This window comes from Trachemys scripta, chromosome 24 (genome assembly GCF_013100865.1).
Source record: "Trachemys scripta elegans isolate TJP31775 chromosome 24, CAS_Tse_1.0, whole genome shotgun sequence".
Classification (NCBI taxonomy): domain Eukaryota; kingdom Metazoa; phylum Chordata; order Testudines; family Emydidae; genus Trachemys; species Trachemys scripta.
In genome coordinates this window covers 9791593-9815700 of record NC_048321.1, presented here as the reverse complement: position 1 = coordinate 9815700, position 24108 = coordinate 9791593, and the positions used below count along the sequence as shown (strand labels likewise).

The 24108-nt window shown below is 49.7% G+C and overlaps 1 protein-coding gene across 9 annotated transcripts in view; it reads right to left on the bottom strand.

Annotated features, from left to right (window-relative positions):
- Nucleotides 1-24108, bottom strand: part of MEF2D (myocyte enhancer factor 2D) — a 172062-nt gene that overhangs the window by 107446 nt on the left and 40508 nt on the right. For 8 of the 9 annotated variants that reach the window (XM_034756671.1, XM_034756674.1, XM_034756677.1 and 5 more), the window contains exon 2: nt 12957-13026. The gene's annotated coding sequence lies outside the window, so the exon portion shown is untranslated. Of the gene's footprint in view, nt 1-3335; nt 3452-12956; nt 13027-24108 lie in introns of those variants that run through there. The other variant, XM_034756672.1, reaches the window with a different exon arrangement.

The following is a 24108-nucleotide window of genomic DNA, read 5'->3' as shown; positions in this document are numbered from 1 at the left end:
GAGACAAGAGAGAGACAGGATTTATCACGTTCCGCTCACACACAAGGCGCGCTGACCTGATCTTCACTGATACACGCATACAGCACATCGTGCTTTGAAGCCAGCTGACACACAGTTTGTGCGAATAAGCTGTACTGGTCTATGCCCTTTTATACCAGTATAACTACATCCACACTAGGCATGTTTGTCGCTTCTAAGCAGATACAGTTAAAGGGATATAAAAATGGTGAGTGGACCACCGAGCTGGTTGGAATCTCCAATTTTTCAACCTATCCAATTATTTTTTTGAGTTTTGAAATTCTGAATGACCCATCCCTCCTACCCCCAAAATCGAACCCTCCTCCACCAAAAACACCCCCAAAAATCCACACACAATTTTCCCCCTAGAGAGAGGAAAAGGGAAAAAGACCCACATGAACAATGCCAGTCCTATCGCTTGATACCCAGCTTGGCAAGTGCTCAGATACCATGGTAACGGGGGAAGTAAAAAAAAAAAACAGAGTAAGAGAGGACCCCTGCTCTTCTTTAAAGCAACAAATTTGGGGAAATCTCCCCAACTTTGCACAGATACAAAATGACGGCACAAGGTACTAGAAAAACAGGCCCATCATTAGAAGATTTTCACCCTGATTCTGGGTCCTTGCCTGATGATTTTTTCTTCTGCTACATGTTATGCTCCGGCTTCATGAATAGGTCTAGGCCGCAGAGTCCAACAGCCGGCTGGGAAACCCTCAGGTAGCCAACAGTCCTATCTGATCCCGTACAATTAGGCCAGAAGCTTTAAAAGAACTCAGCATACATGATCAGGCAAAATATGTGCGTTCTACCCCTCCCCCCGACCCTGTGTTTGCGGTCTCTATTTGATTGTCAGCTCTGCGAGACAGAGACTGACTACCATCCGGCGTTTGTACAGCGCTTCGCACAACGGTGCGCCATTGTTCTCCAAGTGGTTCAGGAGCCAAATTACCAATCAACATTACCCAAAAAAGCCACAGTAGTGTGAATTCAGTGTTTCATTTACAAGTATTATTATTATTTTATCAGTTACAATTGGTTAATAACATAGTAAAAGCATCCTGATTGGTTAATAGCTTAGACTCTTTAATAATTCAATCACCCAGTGGTTTAATATCATGTGCTACAAACTGCTGCAGGAGACACATTAAAGAGCCATTCCTCAATCTGAGTATTGCTGGCCAAGTGGCTAGAACGGTTGACTGGGACTCATTCAGGAGACCTGAGTTTGATGCTTGGTTCTGACCTTGGGCCAGTTACTTCCCCTCTCTATGCCTCAGTTTCCCCATTACAAAATGGGGATGATTATGATGGCGACCTCCTTTGTAAAACGTGTTGAGGTCCACTGACCAAAAGAGCTAGGTGTCATTAACAACAAGAATCCAAGGCCAGATTTTTCAGAAGACCTCAGCTCCCATCTTATCACCCACAGAAATGGCTCCGTATCGGCACATTGGCCGCTGAGCGCTTCTGAAGTCTCCACCTTACTTAGGTGCCTACCTGGGTGCTGGTCTCTTTGGAAACTCTTACCCCCAATGGTGGGTGCTGAGTTCAGGGATACCTGGGTAATTTGGGAAGAAATCCAGCTCCGGACACATTCATGGTCCCACCCAAGGTGTACATTTCCACTCTGCAATACAACAAACCTGATGGAAACAAAACCACCCTGTGCAATTGCTTTTGCAGAAGGGTGTTAGAGGGAAAAAAAGACCTCAGAGGAACCACTATAAACAGCCTGGGTAAAACCTAGTAAATACAGTGGGTTGCTCCCAACCCTGTTTCCTGTTTTCTTTCGCAGCATGTTCCGGGCTGCTGTCACAGGCCTGAAATTGACCATCTTACTAGGTTTGAGAGCTGCCACGCTGAGATTAGATGCAGATATTCATCCCTACACCGCCCCATGGAGAGTGGAGGAGCAGCTTATGTCTCCCCTATTCTGGGGCTTCCTGAGCCAGTCGATTCCCCGGGCTGCCCTAATTTATTATCTGTACCGCAGGAGCGCCTAAAGGCCCCCCTTTCGCCCATCAAGGATCATGGCCCCATGGTGCCGGGTGCTGTACGCGCCTACAAAGAAAAGACAGTTCCCGCCCTTAACAGCCTACAGTATAACTTGCCTCCCGCATTGCCATAACTCTATAGGTTTCGTGGCAACCAGGAATTTATTATTATTAATCAGTTGTATTACCACAAAGCATAGGAGCCATGGATCAGGACCCCATGGCGCTAGGCGCTGTACAAACACATTTCAAAAAGACAGTCCCTGTCTCCTATTCCCTGCTTACCCCAGAACAGACTCCTGCAGGGGCTATCGGATCTAGCTCTGTGCTTGGCAGGAGCTATTCCCCAGGGTGAGGGCTTTAGGTGAGCCTCCTAGCAGAGCCAACACAAAGGTGCTGTGAGGGTGTCCGCTGAATCTGGTCTTTCTAAACACCCTTGGGTCCCTGAGAGATGGGAGCTATTTGACTTCTTAAAGCAGCGGCGTTCCTCTTTCTGGAAGAAAAGGGGTTCCCTCCCCTCCATGATGCAAACCTCTGTGGATGTCAGGATGCCTGTTTTTAGTTAGGGGCAGGGACAACATTCAGATGTGGATTCTGAACCCACGCCCTCAACGATCTTATCTGCATGGCTGGGCATGTTTGGTTGGTTTTAGGCAGCATGGCCAAGTGGCTAATACATTGGACCAAGACTCGCAAGACCTGAGTTCTTTTCCTGGTTCTGCCACTGGCCCACTTGGGCAAGTCCCTTCCCTGCTCCGTGCCTCGGTTTCCCCATCCCACCTTTTTGTCTGTCTGGTCTATTTAGACCGCAAGCTCTTCAAGGACAGTCTCTTGCTATGTGCCTGTGCAGCACCTTGCACAATGGGGCCCCGATGCCCCACTGGGGCATCAGGGTGCTACCGTAATACACATAATAACCAGCTCCCAACTTTGCTCAGAAAGTGACTCAAGAAGAAACACACACACCGAAGGTCTATTTCATGATTACTACTAATATTAATAACAAAACCTCCAGCTAAAGAAACAATGCAACAAAACCAGAGGGTGACAATAGATAAGAAGGCTGAACCCAGCATGGGCTCTCAGCACAGGGCAGTCTCTCTGAAAGCTGATCTGGTGGGGGGTCGGGGGCTGTCGGCTGCTGAGTTGTCTCCTAAACCCCATGGGCCCCTGGAGCGTCATCCAAGCTTAAAACCAAAAACAAACAAAAAAAAAACCTAACCCAGTTGGGCTGGTCAAGCTAAAGCAACGCCTGTTTTTTTTTTTAAAAAAAAGACGCTGCTAATTTTAAACTCCCCAGTGGAAAGAGTGAGAGGTACTTACAGGAGACAGGATGGCTGCGTCCTTTTCCACGTATGCTCAGCCCTGGACGTCTGAAAGGAAGCTCTGAGGACCAGGGAGCCAGTCCCAACCCTGCAGGAAAGCCGTCTTGTGTCCCGTGTTCCTCCCCGCCGCCCCTCACCAGCACCTCAACAACTGTCCCCAATCTGTCACTGACAGCACCATAGAGGGAATGAGCCAACCCCCCTCCCTTTCCCCAAACACTGTCCTAGAGTGACAGAAAGAACTCGGCCTGTCTAAAGGGCAGAGACAGATGTAAAACTAGAGGGAGGTGGTAAAGCGCGGGGCGGGGGGGGGGGGGGGGATGGGAGAAGCCAAAGCGGCCTGCCTGGAAACAGCTGTTGAAAGCAGCCGCTTGGTTCACTTCCTTTGCAGCCGAAGGATCAGTGACCACAGTGTGTGGGGGGGCCTGCCTAGCAGATCGGACAGCAAGGCAGTCTAGCGTTACCTGGACCGAAAATCCTTCCGACGTCCACACCCGCATGCCCCCTGCACGTCCACGCACCATAATCCGTCCTGTCTCTATCGCCCCACTCGCTCCTGCAATCTCGTGATGGAAAGGGAACTGGTAAATAAACCCTCGGGGCCGGATTCTGCCGCTGCGCTGCATGGTGGGTGGGCGTTTGCGCCGGGGCCCTGGAAAAGGCGACTCAGAATGGGAGCGTTCGGCACTGGGGTAAATGGTGGTGAGAGATCCAGACGCAGGGGGCTTGGTCAGAGCCAGAGGACGCCTGCACACTTGGGACTTTTCAAACTCGTCTGGAACAAATATGCAACCACAGGGAGACTCACTGAGGGTGTGCACACACACACACAAAAGTTGTACAGCTTTAACGACACCAGTGTAGTTACAGTGATTCAATGCCCTAGCGTGGACGCAGTTGTAGCAGTCTAAAGGTGCCTTATCCCAGTATAGCTTATTCCCCTTCCAGTACAGGAACGGCTATACCAATATATGCACTTTTGTACTGATACAATTGCATCCACACTCGGATACAGGTATGGTTAAAGCAGGAACGCATGCGTGTGTCGACAAGAGTTTCCGATGAAGACAGCAGGAGAGGCTGGGAAAGGATTCTTCCATCCGCGGTTTGAAACTGGATCTCAGTCAGTCGCAAAATACCAAATGGCAATGGATGCATTGGAAGGACAAAACTTGCCCTACGCTATAAGTGACAGAAGTGAAGTCTAGGGGCTAGACATCAGGAGTCCTAGGTTCTCAGTCTGATTTCTGGAAGAGAAGATGGCCTACTGGTTGGGGGCAGGGCCGGCTCTACCATTTTTGCCACTCCACAAAAAAAAAGGCCGCTCGGACTGCCGCCCGAACTGCCGAAGCAAAAAGCCGCTCGGACTGGGCCGCCCCAAGAATGGACAGCATGCCGCCCCTTAGCACGTGCCGCCCTGGTTGGCGGGGGGTGCTGGGAGTCAGGACTCCTGGGTTCTAGCCCCAGCTCTGGGAGAGCAGTATGGCCTACTGCAGGGGTTGGCAACCCTTCAGAAGTGCTGTACCAAGTCTTCATTTATTTACTCTAATTTAAGGTTTCGCGTGCCAGTCATACATTTTAACATTTTTAGAAGGTCTCTTTTTATAAGTCTATAATATACAACTAAACTATTGTTGTATGTAAAGTAAATAAGGTTTTTAAAACGTTGAAGAAGCTTCATTTAAAATTAAATTAAAATGCAGAGCCCCCCGGACCGGTGGCCAGGACCCGGCAGTGTGAGTGCCACTGAAAATCAGTTCGCGTGCCACCTTTGGCACGCGTATCATAGGTTGCCTACCCCTGGTCTACTGGTTGAAGCAGGTGAGGCTGGCGAACCCGGATTCCTGGGTTCTGTCCCTAGCTGTACCAATGATTTGCCATGTAATCTCTGGTAACTCACTTTGCCTGTCTAATGTGAATCAGTTTCCCCATCTACGAAATGGGGATTTCTAGGATTTACCGGTTAGGAATCTTTCTGAACAGCAAGGACAGCACCGCCCCTTACACCAAAAAGCAAAGCGTTGCCCACCCCACCGGCGGCTTTGGGGGGGGTTAAGGCTTTTTTCCTGGAAAGACTGGGAAAAGGTAATTAAAGATTGAGATTTTCTTCTCTGAAAATTTCCATTTTTGACAAAAAGCCATTTCTCATTGAAAGGGCAGTTACCACCTGGCCAATGAAAAGAACCCAAGATTGATCTAATTTTTTTTTTTAAATCTCATGATTTTTTAAGTCAGCCTCATGACGTTTTGGGTTCGACCCATGATTTTTGAACATCTAGGAGCTGGCAATGCTGTATAACTATTTGCTTTGCAGTAGCATCTAGTAGTCCCACCGGCTACCAGCTCCTCGTTGTGCTGGGTGCTGGACATACATATAAGAGGCAGCCCCTGCTCCAAAAAGTTTATGGGAAACTGAGGCACAGAGTGTGTAAATAATCTGCCCACGGTCACACAGGGAGTCTGTTGCAGAGCAGAGAATTGAATCCAGGGCGCCTTAGTCCTAGGACAGAACCTTAAACACCAGGTCCTTATTTTCAATGCTACGTCCCGAAGGCACCTTTTCAACCCTGGGACCCAACATTGCAGCTACTGCATAAGTTAAACCAACCCATGAATTCATTCAAACTAGAGATGGAGTCAGCTCTGGACCCTAACTATCACCGAGTTTGGATGTGGGATATGGTTGGAGTATGATCGATATCCTCATCGAGCCAGATTTTTAGGGGTAATGAGCAACCAGCGCTTTTGAAAATCAGGCTCATGGCATACAGTATAAAAGGGAGGCTCATTTAGTGAGCCTTGTTCCCGGACTGGCACGGGCCAAAGGCATAGGCCCTGCAGATGGAGCGCATGGTACTACCAGGCACGTGATTTACCGAGTACAATTGCAATGGGATGGTGCTGCGGGCGCTGGAAGGCGCAAGCATCAATTCAAGGAAGGTCACTGTCCCGGAGAGCCTTTCTGCACCAGAAGTGGTTGGGTACAAAATGCAGGAGAGGTTTTCTTGGCGTACCTCAAATTGCGTTGGACACAGGAACCCAAAGTGCCTATTGATCGCGGACAGCAGCGCCGTGCGTTCCAGGACGCGAGGACGGGGCCATGTGGGTTTTAAATCACCCCAGTATTGGTCGTCACATACTTCTGAGGCAGGGTCAATAATGCGCTTGTATAATCGCTCGAATCCTACCGTGAGGCCGGCTTGGGGAACGGAAGGGGATGAGTTTCAAAGCAGCACTTTTCAAAAGTCCTCCTCCAACCTCAAACCTCATGCATCAACCCACTGAATGAGCAATTCTGTAGCCTCAGAGCAACTGCTAAAAGCCCTGGCCTGATCAAAAATATAGAGCGTATTAGCCACCGGTCCTGGGGCCTACTGCCCTACGATTACAACCTATGTCTGGGCACCCGGCAACAACCCCGGTGTCCTCCAAACAGCACCACTTTGTAGCCTAGGCCTGGTCAACACTGGAAGCGTGATACCGATATAGCTAGGTTGGTTAGATGGATGATTTTATATCAATACAAGTTTAGCCAGTATGAGCTGCAGTTACATCAGTCTAACTGGATCTCATACCTATACATTCAGCTGTTCTTGAACCAGCATAAGTGATACCCGAATAAGCACTTTTATACCAGCGTAGCTGCGTCCACACTAGGAGGGGTTCATCGGTTTAGTTTCACCAGTCTGGTTAAACTTACAAAACTTTCTAGTGTAGACAAGGAATGTGCAGATCAGGTTCCACTACAAAAAGTGAAAGAATGGTCAGGCAGGGAAGGAATAGGATGGGGAAGATGGGTTCAGTTCCTGGCTCTGGTACAAAGTCCCTGTGTGAACCCCACAGGAGCTAGGCACCTACATACCTTTGTGAATCGAGGGGTGTGTCTACACTACAGTGACACCGCTTTGGCGCTGCCGCTGTAGCGTGGACACTTCCTGCATCGACAGACGGGGTTTGTCCATCGATGTCGTTAATCCACCTCGTCGAGAAGCAATGATAGCTAAGTCACCGGAAGAATTCTTCCATCAATGTTCCCTAGGGTGAGGTCAACCTAACTATGTCACACAGGGCGCAAAATTTTTCACAGCCCTGAACGATGCAGTTAGGTCAACCTAAGTTTTAGGGGTAGACCAAGCCTGGGCCTTAGGGCCTGATTCTATTTTCTACATCCCGGCCTGATCTACACTGAAAATGAGGTTGACACACCTACGTTGCTTAGGGGTGTGAAAAATCCACACCCCAAGCGCCATAAATTAAGCCGACCTACCCCTGGTGTAGAAGGGACTAGGTTGATGGAAGAATTCCCCATCACTCGGGGAGGCGGATTACCTACCGTAACAGAAAAATTCCTTCTGTTGAGGTAGGAAGCATCTACACTACGGTGACAGAGGGGCAGCCTCCTTAGTGTAGACATGACCTTAGTTTGTAAGCTCTCGAGGGTAGGAACAATCTCTCTTTATGTGTCTGTGCAGCATTTAGTCCTGATCTCGGCAGAGGCCTTTATGCACTTCTGTAACACATAATAACAACAATTAACATATTACGATCCAGCAGATTTTCCATCTCGTGAGATATTACGGGATCTTATACTGATTCTACACTCGCATATCTCCGTGATTTATACTGGTGTCATTTAGATCAGAATTAGCACCTCCATCTTGACCTTGCAAGGGAACGGACAATGACCTCACTCGGTCTTTTCCATATGCAGCCACTATGATCTCAAGTATATTATCTGCCCCCGATCTGATATTAAAGAGCCATCTCGATCCTCTTCTGAACATCCAGCAAAACCTGCTTGCTCAGCAGAGAAAATAACCCCCCACCCCCACCGCCCACGTCGAGAGCGGGTGTCAGATTATTTTTAAAATCTCTCCTTGTATTGATTTTAATATCAGATACAGAATATACATTACATGAAACCATAGAACCCTCATAAAACGGTTACCCGGCCTCGTCTCTACCCACAACCTCATTACAGACAATGGAGATGCAAACATTTACTGTAACAGCAATAAACAGGGATACGAGTTCTAGAAAAAAAATACCCTCTTTTAAATTGTTCCGACATCCTCCCCCCCTCCCCCCCCCCGGTAATGCCATCAGCAGTCCTCATTTCCGGGGAAGGGAAGGAGATAGGGACAGGATAAGAGTCTTTTCACACTTATACAGTGTTTCAGATTCATGATGGATGAGAACAAGTATACAATCTGCTTTCATGGGAAGGGAATGTTGTCTAGTGCTTAGAGCAGAGGACAGGGAGTTGGGGCTCCTGGCATTGGAGAGGAGTGGAGTCCAGTGGTTAGAGCAGAAAAAAAACTGGGTTCTGTACCCCAGTCTGCCACCTAATCTCAGTGTGGTTGTGGGAAACTCCCATCACTATATTTGTGCCTCAGTTTCTCCATTTATAAAAGGGTGATGATACTTATCTCTACGGGTTGTAACGAACGTTTGCAGAGCACTCTGAAAGCCTCAGGTGAGAGATCTTCACATAAAGGCAAAGAATTATTTGACAGAGAAATAGATGCTCGGAGATTCCTCTCTTCCATCCAATAACTTCATGGCCACACCTTGACACAGACATCTGGGGCATGATTCTTATTTACAAAGGGGCATTGAAGTGAGTGTCAATTTGTTACACTCATAACTACTTTAAGACCCTTTTACTTTACCACAGTGGCATAAAAGGCCTTAGTGTAAACGAGAATTCAGATCTTGGTCCTAAGAGGCACATGATACCCAGCTGATGTCACTCTGCCTAGCTCTACTGTCTTCAGAGGAGATGCAGCTGACTTAAACCAGCTCAGGATCTGGCCCTGTAGTTATCTAATCAGCACTGCTCCCGGACCCCTGCAAGCTGGCACAGCAGAAGACCAGGTTTTCTGCCCATGCCTGAGTTCTTGCATTAACAAGCCCAGCCATTGTGGCCAAATCTGTGCTCGTCTTGTTCTTTGTTTATCGCAATGTCTTTTGACATGGGGAATTTACAAGCTTGTTAACGGGACCTATTCAATTCAGGAGGTGGATGGAGAAATAAAGGCTAGGAGATGTCCACTCCGTGCTTTTTGTGGGACTCTTTGGCTAGCTACGGAACTTTTAAATGAGTATCCTTCCTAGGATGACCAGACAGCAAGTGTGAAAAGGCGGGACGGGGGTGGGGGGTAACAGAAGCCTATATAAGAAAAAGTCCCCAAAATCGGGACTGTCCCTATACAGTCGGGACATCTGGTCACCCTAATCCTTCCCGATACCACCCACAGAGCCTTGTTGTTAGAAGATTTAAGGATCTGATTCTATGTTGTTCTTCAGGTTGTGTATCCACTTAAACCAGTGCAGAGTGGATGTAAAACACTACCAAACCACAACTGGGTATGTCTACACTACAGTGGCACTTTGCACTAGCGCAGATACTTTGAATTAGTGTCGGCCTGATTCCGAATGACACTCAGGTGTGCTCCACACACAGGTTTCGTACTGGGATAACTATGTCATGTAGAGCTGTGATTTTCTACCAAAATACAATACAACCTCTACTGTGGATGCAGCTGTGTCAGTATATAGGTGCCTTACGCCAGTATCGCTTATTAGTCTCCTTCCTTTATGAGAATAGCAATACCAGTACAAGCGCTTTTATACTACCAGTAGAACTGCTTCCACAGACGTGGGTTATATCCCTTTATCTGTACCAGGACAGTTAAAATGGTACAACTTTCCATAGAACCATAGAAATGTAGGGCTGGAAGGGACCTTAAGATGTTATCTAGACCAGTGTTTCTTAATCTTTTCGATACCAGGGACCGGCTTACTGCCATCCTAAACTGTGCCAGGGAGATCTCAGGGACAGGTGCCGGTCCACAGACCAGTTGTTGAGAAACACTAATCTAGACCAAGGCAGGATTAAATATAACTAGACCATCCCTGACAGATGCTGGTTTAACCTGTTCTTAAAAACCTCCAGTGATGAGAATTCTACAGCCTCTCCCTTGGTAACCTGTTCCACTGCTCCAGCTGAGACCTCACCAGTGCCGAGTAGAGCGGAACAGTTACAGCCAGCGTTTTCCATATGACGCTCCTGTGAATACATCCAGAATGCCTTTCTTCACACCGTTGACTCACATTCAATTTCTGATCCACGATAACTCCCAGATCCTTTTCAGCAGTACCGCCACCAAAGCCAATTACTCCCCATGGTGTATTATGCATTTGATTTTCCCCTCCCACATGTACCACTTTCCCTTCTCTTTACTGAATTCCACCCGACTGAATTCAGATCAATTCTCCAGTTTATCACGATCATTTTGAGTTCTCAGCCTGCACTCCAAAGTGCTTGCAACCCTCCCGGCTTGATGCCATCCATAAATTGTAGAAGTGTACGCTCCACTCTGTCCTCTGCTCGTTAATGCAAATATTGAATAGTACTAGACCCAGGATGCACCCTGTGGGACCCCACTTGAAATGTCCTCTCAGTCTGACTGTGTGTAGTGGGTGTATAAAGAAGCCCTGAGGCTGCTTTAAGCCTCTCTGGCAGCACACAGAGGCCTTAAAAGCATTGTAACTTAGTATATAGAGCACCTGGGCTCTGTCCCTGGCTTCGTCACAGGTCTGCCTGGTGACCTTGGACATGACGCTTCAACGTTCTGTGCCTCGGTTTCCCCATGTGAAATGGGAATAATGATGCTGACCTCCTTGGTAAAGTATTTTGAGAGCGACGGATGAAAAGCGGTACAGTATATAAGAGGTAGGGATTATCATTGTTATTAAAATAGGAAGAAATTACAGTCGCATGTATGTTAAAGGCCCCTTTGCACTGCCAGACTAGCATAACTGTGAATCTGGCCTGTCATGTGGATTCATGGCTAGATTTTCATTTATACTAAGGCCCCTTTATGCTGCCAGAGCAGTGCAAAGGGGCCTTGAAGTGGAAGCAACTATAATTTAAGGCCCCCCTTAAATTGCTTGTGAATGCACTGATGACTGAAGGCCTCTGTTTACACACACACACACACACACACACACACACACACACTTAGAACAGGTACAGCATGGCCATTGGCCAGGTGCGATTCCCATGCAGACGGCCCCTTGCCAATGTGCCACACTTCTGAGTCCGGTGGGACCCTCCCTTTCAGGGACAAGGGGAATTCAGAGCCCGCTCCCCTCCTGCCCTGCACCTTGTGCAGTCATTTGCACCAGTGCAAAGTGGCTGTACAGTTCTGGCCCGGTAGCGCTTCAGTCCCACATTGTACTAGCGTAACTGACTGCACAAGGGCTAATTAGTGCCAGCGGGTGGCAAGCAGGACTGCTGCCAGCTGGGTCCTGGGCTGAGCCCCAGCAAACTAGTTTCACACAAAGACCACGCAGCACCCCTCAGATGGCAACGGATTCACTCACTACACACCTGGGCTGGATTCAAACCAATGCCTCAGAGGGTCTGGATCCCATTAGCCACTTAAAAGGCTAGGTGCCTTTCCCCAAAAGCTGTAGGGGTGGCACCCGTTCTCTCATTTGACCCCAGGACAATCCCTTAGCTGCTCCCAAGCCACGGTCCCATTCGTTTCAGCTCCAGAGCCCTCACTCATTCCACCCCAGCATGCAAGTTCTCTCTATGATCTGAATCCTCAGCCTGCATTCAAGGCAGATTAGGCCGTTACTGTACCACCTATTGCCTGCAACTGGTAACAAACGGAGATTTGGCCACAACCCCCACGCAGGGCTCACCAGCGGAGGCTGGCGAAGCCGCCTAGGGGGTGGGCAGCCTCGTGGTCTGAAATAGCTGCACGTCAAACTGCTACTACCCCCTCCAGTTTGACCACAGGAAATGTGATCTCAGCTCAGCCTCTCCTTCCAAATAGGGAGGGGAAATTTCTGCCTTCTCGCTCACTCTCAGCAAACAGCAGCCCCCGACGGAAGACAGTGCCATAATTGGAAGGGTGGAGCACAGAGGAGGCACACTCCCTAAACCGAGCCATTCTCCAGGTTTTCCACGCAGCCCAGGCAGGAGAGAGGTTCTGTCCTGAAACCACTTCATCCTCTACTCTGTGGATCCCCCCCCGCCGCCCAGTTCCCACCAGTGCTGGGGTCCCAGAACCTTTTGCCCCGTGGACCAACTGGCCAGGGCTCTGTGGGGAAATGGAGGCTTACAAAATACAAGCCAGAGAACCACGATCTTGTCCCGTTAAGAAAGAAGATGCCCTGGAGATATTGGAGCAGGTCTTCAGCTGCATTTCAATGGAGTGACTCTGGTTTGCACCCGCTGGAGATCTGGCCCATTGACATCAATGGCGCAATGCCCCGTTTACAGAACACCACACTGGACAGGGAGGAAACTAGCTATTTTTTTCCCCCCGTTGCTTTCAGCCTTGAAACAAAACCCTAGTTAATAATTAGGGGTCAGATCCTCAGCTGGTGTAAACTAACAACACGCCCCTTCTTTCGGGAGCTGCACTAATCTGCAGCAGATAGGGATCTGGCCCATTGATCCCAATGGAGCTGTCCCAATTGACACCCCGCCCCCCCGCACACACATTGGGGATCTGTTCCCAAAAGTCTTCTCTTTGTCAAAAACAAACAAACAAACAAAAACCAATAGTGGGTGTTAAATAGGGATTTTCCCTCCTACCTGTTAGTCAGATGGCTGCATCTTCAGCTCACTCCAGACAGCAATTTGTAGCCATTGCCTGTCAATCAAACTGAAAAAGAAAAATGCCTGTCAGTTCCAAGGGGATAAAGTGACGAATGCAGGTAAAGTGCATATTCTGTCCTGACCTGGGTCTAAGGGGATACCGGGAATCAGGGTTCCTGTCCTGTTAGGGCATCCCTCGTCCCTGAAGGGCTGGGATCTCAAGGTTCATACTCCAGAGATTTGTTCTGACCTGGCTGACAATTCATTACAAGAATCCTGACAGAAAGGCAGCTAAGACCCTGATCCTGCAAGGTACTAAGGGCCCTCTACTCCTTGGAGCTGAGGGAGACAAGACCTTGCAGGTTTGAAAGAAAGAAAAATATGATCTTGAAGCTTTAAGAAATGAAAAACCAGCTGTCCACCCTGCCAGCTGTTCAGGAATAGCTGGTGGACTGAAAGACACGGCTGAACAGCCCACAGTGCCCCAGGTTGAATTCAGGTGTAACAAAGCCTGAGCAGTCAAAGATTGCATAACCCACTGCAGCTAACGCTTCAGGTCTGTGCAGTTTGCACATTCTGCTCTCAGCCGTACCAGTGTAAGTCCGGAGTTCTCTTGGAAGTCCCGGTGCACGATGGGAAATGCCGTGTGGCTAGGGGAGACCAGCCCATACTGGAGAGTGGGGACATGAGACAGTCGAACAACTAATACCACAAGGAACTGCCACAGCAGAGCCAAACTGAAATATTTTAGGGTTTGGGCTTCAATTAACATTTGTTATGGAAAACTGACACTTTTGCTGAAACGTTGAATTGAATCAAAACCCCAGTGTCCCGTCAAAACACAGTTCAAACGGAAAGTTGTCAGCCAGCCCTACCAAACACAGAGCGCAGCCGCTGCACGTCACTCCGGGATCTGCCTCACCCCAAGTACTCCAGAGGTGGAAGCCCATCAGAGGCCACCCTGGGCTGGTTTGCAAAGGTGCTGACCACCGGCAGCTCCTCCCATCGACTTCAACTCGGGTTGTGTCTGCTCAGCCCTTCTGGAAATCAGGCCCTAGACAACGTCACCAAACTCGTTTCCCTTGTGACTCGAAACAGACAGGAACCCAGGTACGATTCTTCCTACCGCCTCTCGGAGAAGTAGATAAAGTCCGTCAACCGAAAAGCCCCTTCCACAGATGTAGGAAGCGGCTTCACTACGGCGCTACAGCTGTGTCGCTGTAGGGGCTGTAGTGTAGACATAATGGAGGCCCCATGAGGGGCGGCTGTCGTGTAGACAGTTGCTATAGTGAACGAAGGTGTTTTTCCCATCGCCGTAGTGAATCCACCCCGGGGAGAGGCAGTAGCTAGGTTGGCGGAAGAATTCTTCCATTGGCCAAGCATTTGTTTACACCGGGGCTTAGGTCGGCTTAACTATGTCTCTTGAAAGGGGGTGTGAATTTTTTACACCCCTGAGCGAGGTAGCAAGGCCGACCTACGTTTTCAGTGTAGCGATTGGTCCAAGGTCACGCAGGGAGACCGTGGCAGAGCTGGGAACGGAGCCCACTTTTTCTGAGTCCGAGTCCTCCGCTTTAACCACAAAGCCAGCCTTCCTCTCGCTGAGCCGCCTACCCCTCACCAGCTCATTTCCTGACGTTACAAAATTCACCCTGAGCACAGATGGGCCAGAGAACCGCACAGCTTCGAACCTCATCCAAGCCCTCCTACCCCCAACACAGCTCAGGTCTCGTGGAGGCCAGCAGAGGGTTCAGTTCATGGCCCCACCTCGAACGCCAGGCCTTCGCTGTAACAAATATCTCCTCACCAAACGGCCTGGCACAGGGAGATGCTGTACGTAATTCCTCAAAACAGCTGAAGCACAGACTGCTTTCGAGCTGTCAGAACACATCAAACCTCGAAACGTGAGGGCCAGATCCCTTCAGACATATGAGCTACAAAGTTTTCCAGCTCCTGAAGCAAATGAGTAAATCTCCTTAGTTCAAAAATTGACAGAGAAGGGGTGGAGGGAGATTCCAACCCTATCCCTTGGCTGGATCTGGGGTAGCAACAGAAACATGATGCATAATTAACCTCAAACAGCACTTTATGGGCTACATTTTGTGTTAAGTTCAAGTCAGCTCCGATTCTGGCCCTTCCGCTTCCCTTAATAGAGAGGAGCAGTCCAAAGAAATGAAGGCTCCAGACCTGATCAATTATTCTGTCGCAAGGGGAGAGGGGGGGTTTCAAAGGGAGGAAGTCTGGGTCTTATGGTTAAGGCACTGGGCTGGAACTCAGGGGAGAGGGATTTAATTCCTGGCTCTACCATAGGCTCCCTGTATGACCCTGGCCAATCCACTTGCCTGTTTAGACTGGAAGCTCTTATGGACAGGGGCCGTCTTTCACTATGGGTTTGTGCAGCACCTAGCACAATGGGCCCCAAGCTCAGTTGGGGCCTCTAGGTGCTACTGTATTGGCATGTGCCGCTCCCAGTGATCTCTGCGGAAGCCCAGCTGCTCTAAAAATGAGCCCTCTTGAACCTAAAGGGGCATTTGGTGTTGGTTTGCGTGCCCCGTGAACTGTGCAGGGAGCAATTTGCCAACACCCTGCAGTGTGAAGGGATGGGGGCTGCCGTGTGGGTGGAGGATGTGTGAAGATGTGGTTTAGGTCACCGTGCAGGGTTTGCTCTACAACGCTGAGCCCTAACCGCGTCCTCTCCCCACACCTCCACCCTCCTTCCCTGCCCCTGTTCTCAGTGCTGGCTTCCGAGCACATCCACAGGGCTGTAAAAGGCAGATGAACATGCAACTCCACAAGCTCTTGCCTGCAGCAAACACATCCCTGCACTGCAATCCTTTCAGATCGCCAGCTAATCTGGGTCATTCCAGGCCAGCAGCCCCCTTATCTGAGTGGAGTTGGGTTCTGTCTTTCAGACCATACATACGACCCACAGCAACTCCTGGCCTACCGAGGTATCACACGTAGGAGTCAGGGTGTTAACCCTAATGTCCTGGCCAAATTCCACTTTGGGTAATGACACTGTAGCTCCCGTGTGCGGATGCATAACCAGTATAGTTACAGCGATGCAAACCCCCTAGTCTGGACACGGTTATACTAGTATCAAAGTGCTTATACTGGTGCCGCTTATTCCTTTGCGGAAAGGGGAATAAGTTATACCAGTGTAAAGGAACCTTTATACAGGCATAACTGCATCCACACTGGCGATGGTACAGGTTTCACTATATCAGTAAAATATTACACCCCTCACAGACATAGTGATACCAGTACAAGAACTGTGTATGCCCCAGGCTTAAATTCCCTCAGCCGTTAGCAGCGTTGCAACCACCAGGCATTCAAAAATCACGAGACAGGGCCCCAAAATATAAGAACATAAGAACGGCCGTACCAGGTCAGACCAAAGGTCCATCTAGCCCAGTGTCCTGTCTGCCGACAGTGGCCAATGCCAGGTGCCCCAGAGGGAGTGAACCTAACAGGCAATGATCAAGTGATCTCTCTCCTGCCATCCATCTCCATCCTCTGACAGACAGAGGCTAGGGACACCATTCCTTACCTGTCCTGGCTAATAGCCATTAATGGACTTAACCACCATGAATTTATCCAGTTCTCTTTTAAACTCTGTTATAGTCCTAGCCTTCACAACCTCCTCAGGCAAGGAGTTCCAAAATATCCTGAGATTGGCTTAAAAAATCATGACAGTGTTGTTTAAACAATACATTTGCATGCTTTTGATTTGCCTTCTCCTTTTGGAGCTTTCAGCAGCCACATTTTCCAGCTTTTTATTGCAAGCCCAAGGGCTAGAAACTTACTTTTTTTTGAAGAAAATGAAAGCTGAGATTTTATTTCTTGAGTCCAGGAGCTGGGGCTTTAAAACACCGAATTATCATGAGGGCTGTGATAAAAATCACAAGTGTTGGCAGCCCTGAGTTGAGAGTACGCAGTATCTTTCACTTCCCTCCCGCAGTTGCTGGGCAGTGTTGCCCCATGTTGCTAAAACAGCTGCTGCATTCCCGCTCAGAGGTGGAAGCATTTCAGTGGCGAGTGCAGTGGTCACTATATTATACATAGTGCTCGATCCTCTGCTGCCCTGCACCTTGTGCAGTTATTTCCACCAGGGTCAAATGAGCGCAAAGTGGGTGTGAAAGGTTACTTTTCTGATCTGGCAGCATTTTAGACCCACTTTGCACAGGTGGAAAAGACTTTTCAAGGGGCAGGGGAAATGTAGCCGGACTAAAGCTATGTCTGCGCTACAGCATCTCCCTTCAGAAGGGGGTTTTCCATCATCGTAGTAAATCCACAGCTCCCAGTGGTGGTAGCTAGGTGGACAGAAGAATTCTTCTGTCACTTAGCCGCGTCTACACTGGGGGTTAGGTTGATCTAACTATGGTGCTTGGGGCACATAATTTTTCACAGCCCTGAGTCAGGACATAGCTAGGTTGATCTAATTTTGAATTATAGACCACACCTATATATCAATCACGTGCCCTTTGGCCTCTGTCTATCATAGATATCTGGCCTCCATTACCTCACTGCCTGAGCACCTCATGCTCTTTAACATCATAACAGCCCCGTGAGGTTATCTCCATTGTATAGAAGGGGGGCTGATGCACAGAGACAGACTAGGTGACTTGCCCAAGATCACACAGGAAGCCTGTAGCAGACCAGGGACTTAAACCCAGTGCTCCAGCGTCCCAGGCCATGCCTTAACCACTAGGCCACTTCCTCTCAAGAGCCTGGCAAGTGCTATAGAAACGTCAGCTATTGTTTACAAAGACCACAAAATAGATAGCAAAAAAATTTGTTTCTGTTTATTTAGAGAGACAGTTTAATGGAACAAATGGTTCTATTAATCACAGAGCTGTCGGGCTGGAACAGAGCTCAAGAGGTCACCTAGTTCACCCCCCATGTCAACGCAGGATCAAATATAGCTAGACCATCCCTGGCCGGAGTTAGCCCAACCTGTTCTTAAAAACTTCCAGTGACGGGATTCCACAACCTCCCTTGGTTCTCTGGTCCAATGCTTAACCACCCTTAAGGAAGAACACTTTTCCTAATAGCCAACCTAAGTTTCCCTTCCTGCAAGCTAAGCCGATTTGTTCTTGTCCCACCCTCAGTGGGCACAGAGAACACTTGATCGCCATCCCCTTTACAACAACCTTTGAACAGATGGGAAGATTTTTCTGTCTCTCGTTACTATGATTGTAAATAATCGCAGCCCTCTGGGAACCGCTGGCCACGTGGCTCGTTGTGTTTGACTGCTACGGAGTGACTAAGAATTGTGACACACAGCTAGTCAATGCTAAAACAGCATTAGTCCTTTCTTCCCACCCCCCACCTTCTTGATTTCCACCACCTCCACCACCACCACGGCAAATTCTCAAAGGTCCAGAGGTTGCTAACTTCAACTGATTTCACTGGAAGTTGGGCACCTACATACGTTTCAGGATCTGGGCCCCAGCTCTTCGGAGAGGGGATTGTCTTGCCTGTGGGTATGTAAAGCTCCCAGCATAATGAAACCCCAAGATGGCAGGCACAGAAACAATGTGGATAAATGATCAGAGCGCTGGCCTGTAACACGTGGGTCTCCAGTTGCTGATCGGCCGTCTGACTTTGGGGAAGTTGCTACCCTTCTTTGCTTCCTCTTTATCTGTTTTGTGTAGTTAATTGTAAGCTTGTTGAGGGCAGGGACTGTCTCGCCCTACATGTCTGGGCAGCACCTATCAGCATCCTGATCTCATAGGGCCTGAGGGTATGTCTACATTGCAGTGTAAACCCAGGGGGGTCAGGCTTATGCTTAACCCCCTTCTGTCTACACAGAAATCGCACTAACCCAGGGCTCGGATCTAGGGTCCCAGGACCCCACAGGGGTGGAGGATCCAAGCCTGAGTCAAGCCGGGACCAAGGGTTCAAGCCCTGTTGCTTTGCAGTGTAGACGCAGTCACACTGGACTCGTGCTCTGGGAGTCCGCCAAAAGTACCCCATAATCCCAAAACCCCCGGGCCAATTTTCTTAGTCCTCTGGCTGGTCAAGTTTGGTGGACAGCCAAGTTTTTCCACACTGCGCCACGAACAAAGGTGGAGCGGCCACCTTTTGGGAGGGCACTCAGAAGTCTGGGATATGGATGGCGGGACTCAGGCCCGCATAATGCAGTGTAGATGCTGCTGCCCCAGGTTGGGACCCAGGATTCAACAATTCCTAACCTAGGGTTACAAACGAGTGTAGACACTCCAGGCCCAGGTTAACAAACCCGGGATCTGTTAACTCGAGTTCTCCTAACCCTGGGCTTACACTGCAGTGTAGACAGACCCACAGAGTTTAAGGCCAGAAGCGGCCACGAACCCATCTAGTCAGAGCTCCTGCGTATCACAGGCCACTAACCATCACCCAACACCCGCACGCTAAACCCAACAACTGAAATTAGACCAGAGTATCACAGCCCACAGGAGACTCTGATGTGCCACAGGCAGAGAACAGGAGGGACCAAGATGCACCAACGCCCCAGGCCCTGGCAATGGCAGAGACTTGATTAAGTGAGATATACCCCGATGACCCTAGCAAGTGACCCACGCCTCAGGCTGCAAAGCAAGGTGGAAAAAAACAAGATCCCTGCCAATCTGACCTTAGCCTCTAGAGCTAACTGGTATATTTATTTTACACAGGAGGAACTAAGGTATTTAGTCGCACATGGAGTCTGTACCCCAGCTAGAAATTGACTCCCGGTCTCTAGGGTCCTCGCACACGGCTCATACGCCATCCCACCCTATGGAGCGGCACCCGATGAGGCCAGATGCTCCTTAGAAAGACACGTCTACCCTGAATCCCATTGGCACTTTGGCTTGTCTGCTGAGCGGTGAGATAAAGACTCCTAGCAGGAACTGGACAGAGACCCTAAGAGACATTTCACATGAACGGCCACCGAAAGGTACCAAACTATCAAGTGGTCATGATTTTTGCTTGCTCCGAACCCGGAGCTGGCAAGCTGACGTTTAGAGTCTTTGGGAAATAATACAGGAACCACACAATGTTCCCTGGGAGCGGGTTGGAATCGGGAGAAGCAGACGGCTTTTATTTGCGGCAAAGCCAGTCATGTGCTGTAATTCAGTCACAGAGTTTAAGGCCAAAAGGAACCATAAGATCACCTAGCCTGTATAGCCCAGGCCACTGCGTTTCACCCAGGTGTCCTGTACTGAGCCCAATAACTTGTGTTTGGATCCAGCACCTCTTCCAGAAAAACAGCTAGTCTTGATTGGAGGACATCAACAGATGGAGAATGCACCACTTCCTGCGGTAGTTTGTTCCAATGGTTAATCACGCCTCCCTGTTAAAATACGTGTCTTAAAATGTATTGTAATGATTGGGGGAGGGGTTCAGAGAGTGTGCACATGCACATTTATCATCCTCTAGTCAGTGCGTTCAATTGGAACTGCTTGCCTGTGTGTCCTATGCCCTATATTCCTATCAGCGAATGGCGATTCTCCTTAAACTCTTGGCTCAAGAGACGGTGGGTTCTATTCCCACTACTGCTGCGACATTCCCACTGGCTGTGACATACAACACGGTGACACCTCAGAAGCCCTCAGTTACCCTGGATTAGTCACAGGATGGTTTAACCTGACAGGTGAGAGCAGGGGGTTGGATTTCTGAAAGCCTACTCCAAAGCCCAGTGAAATCAATGGCAAAACTCCCTGACTTCGGGGTCAAGAGACTCCAAGCACCTTTCTAATTCATCTCAATGCCAGATGGGACTGGATGACAGGGGATGGATTACTCCGTAATTGCCCTGTTCTGTTCATTCCCTCGGAAGCACCTTTCCCCCCCGAGAGCTGCAACTACGCTACAGTTATTGACCCATTGGCGGGGACTGTTTTAAGCACAGACAGCTCAGGCCCCCCTCCCCCCGGCATGAGCCTCGTTGGTTTGTGTTAAGAACCTTTGCAAGTTTGCCTGGCTCTGTGCTAGAGTTTCCATTGCAATGCCCTCTGGGTATTTATCCTGCCGTACCTGGCCCAGCTCCCAGAAGCAGTGCATTCTGGGAGATTTCCAAAGGTCATGCAGTGCACAGTAGTGGGGTGGGGAGAGGCAGGGGAGTGAGTATTTTGGCCAATCTGTATCCCAGGCTGAGACTACAGTGGTTCAAACAGACATAATTTAGGAGCTCACAGCAAGCAAGTCTAATCCAGCCGTATTTGGCTCCCATGTCATTGGTAAAATGGCCTTTTTTTGACAACGGAAATATTTGCCCCCAAAAATAATCATTTTGGCAGAACCTGAAAACAAAATGTTTTCAGGGTTGGCTTTCGTGGAGGGGGCTAATTTGTTTCCTCTTCTCCTCCCCCCACCTTTTCAGTGGCAAAATGGAAAATTAGGGAAGGGGGGAGAGAGGGAGGAAAAGAAGAAAATGTGGGATAAAAACTTTTGAAAAAGAGCCTGAATAAAGGGAAAATTGTTCCTTTTCGAAAACCGAAAGTGCTTCTCTTTCACCCCACGGAGGCAGGTCTGACTACCTTTATTTTGGCAGAGAAGGAAACAGACACAAAGAGGATCAGTGACGGAGCCCGGAAGAGAACCCAAGAGCCCGAGTCACCAGTCGCTCCCCTCTCACCCTCCTGCAGAGCCAGGACTAGAACCAAGGGCTGTTCCTGGTATAACTATGTTGGACTGGGGACTGATTTTTTCACCAATACAGTAATACCGGGACCACCCCAGTGTGGACAGAGTATGACTGGTATAAAGGTGCCTTACAGCCAGCTGAGTGTCATAGCCAGCTGTTAATGACAACCCTCAAGACCTGCTCCACCCCATAGAGGGAGGGTCTCCGGGAAACCCCTGCTAACCTCCGCCCAAAGGCTGAAGTCCTGGCCCCATCATTCAATCAGTCGTGAGCCAATGAAGCCACTGATGTGACCCGCCCCGGACATGGAAACCAGACTCTCCACTGCATTCATTCCCCATGCAGCCAGACTGGCCCCTCTTAGATAAGGCAGGGGGATGTGGCTAATGGCTGCAAAAGGCCAGCTCCCACATGGAGAGTTTCTTAACACTCTGGTCATGCTCTGGCTGTGCAAAGGGGCCTTAAAGCGAAAGTATAGGTGATGTCTCCTCCCATTAAGGGATAGCTCAGTGGTTTGAGCATTGGCCTGCTAAACCCTATGGGCTCTGGGAAGCAGCAAGTAGCCATAGTGTTTTGCACTTCAGCGATGCCCCCAATCCACCCCTCCACCAGAGGCTGGGAGCAGATCCCTTATGCCAGCTCCACACCAGCCGGGAAGGCCCCCTGCCCTGGGGAGATTTGAAGGGGGGAGTGTTTCCACCCGCTTTACTCCATCAGAGCAGCCTAAAGGGATCGGAGTGCGACTGAGAACCAGGCCCAGATTGTGGAGGGGGAAGGGTGGCGTTACCACAACCTCCCCTTCCCTTTTTTTGAGTTTCCTCTAGCAACGAGCCTGGACCACAACATTTGGTCTCCGACCCAAACTTCCCCATCATTCGGGGCGCGTGCGGCTCCTAAGCCATCTCTGATTTCTGAGGGGCCCTGGGTACCTGACTTCCTGGCTTCCAACGGGCCAAACTTAACACGCAGCAAGGCAGGACCTCGTTCTCAGCTCCGTTACACCACTCTGCCAGCGTAAAGAGGTCTTAATGGGAGGAGAAACCACCTATACGCTCGCTTTAAGGCCCCTTGGCACAGCGAGAGCATGACCAGAACCAATAAGAGTCGGCTCTTCTCCATCTCAGGCCAATAAACACCTGGCCCGAGATTCAAAGGCTCCAAGCTGCAGACAGCTCGCACTGGGCAGTGGAAGTTTCCCCAGCAATTCATTGGGCCAAAGGGGGGGCTTTTGCCTCTCGGCGCTGGCTTCAGAAGACAAGAAGGAAGGAAAGCCTGTGAAGAGATCAGAAAGCGGGGGTGGGGAGAGGACGGACAGAGCTTCCCCAGCAGAACGGATATGGACAAGGCCGTGGGTTTCCCAGCCCGCGTGCTCCCCTAGAAAAGTTACTGCGACTGAGAGAACAGGGGCGGGTGGCGCGCTAAGGGGGAGCCGTCATGGAAAGGGGGAGCTATGTTTACCCCCAGCCTCTAGGGGCCTGGTTCTCAGCAGTCCTGAGAAGCCCCAGAGGTTGTGCTTGGAACTGTGGGTGCTCTGCAAACCAGACCCTAGATTCCACGGCGGCAGGAGCTGTACAAGCCGAGGAAAGAGAAAGCAGACTAGGAAAGGAGGGAGAGAGACAAATGGACACTGGAGACTAACTAGACAAATGTACTGGGCCAGATCCCCCACCGGCGTCAATCAGGATGCTGAGTTGAGGATCTGTCCCGCAGAGAGAGAAAACGAGGACGCTAACAAGGAGGTCCAGTGGATCAGGTGTTGAGCTCAGGGTCCCGCCCTGGGACTAGTCTGAGTTCTGATGCTGGCCTGCTGCCTAAATCCTTTGTTTCACCCCTCACCCTTTGTCTGTTTCATTTGTGCAGGTGGTCCATGCCTTGGAGGGCAGGCACCACTCCCAGTGCGATGCTGTGTGTGGGTACAGGCCCCCAGAGGCTGGTTGCTGCTACCTGAATACAAACAATAATGAGGAATAATAATGAATTAGAGAGAGAGGGAGGGTGGGTCTTCACTGCCCAGACAGGTGTGCGTTTCACAAGGAGATAGCTAGCCCAGCATAAAATCCTAGTGGAGACAAGGCAGAGGTGGCTTTTAGCTTGATTTAAGTAGCCCAGGTCAACACTATACCCCCAAACACAGCTGGGGAATGTAGGGGTAAGGTGATCTTGAGAGAACTATCTGGGTGTAAAAACACACCTTTTATTGCTGCGAAGTCACAGCTAGAAAGAGAGCGAGCAAGCAGAAGAGGGAGAAAGACAAGGTTAGGAAAAGAAGGACGAACCAGCGGTTGGAATCAAGTTTCAGGCCACCAGAAACTGGGTTCAGGTCCCTGCTCTCCCACAGACTCCCTGAGTGGCCTTAGGCAAGTCATTTAGTCTCTCCGTGCCTCAGTTTCCCCATCTGTAAAATGGGGACCATAAAAGTCCCCAACTAGATAGACCACAGTTGCTCCACCTGGTGGATGTGAACAGGCGTTGGGGGAGCATCATCCTCCTCCCCTTTCTTTATAGCTGGTTGGGTGAGTCCCTGAAACATTTTCGTGTTGTAGT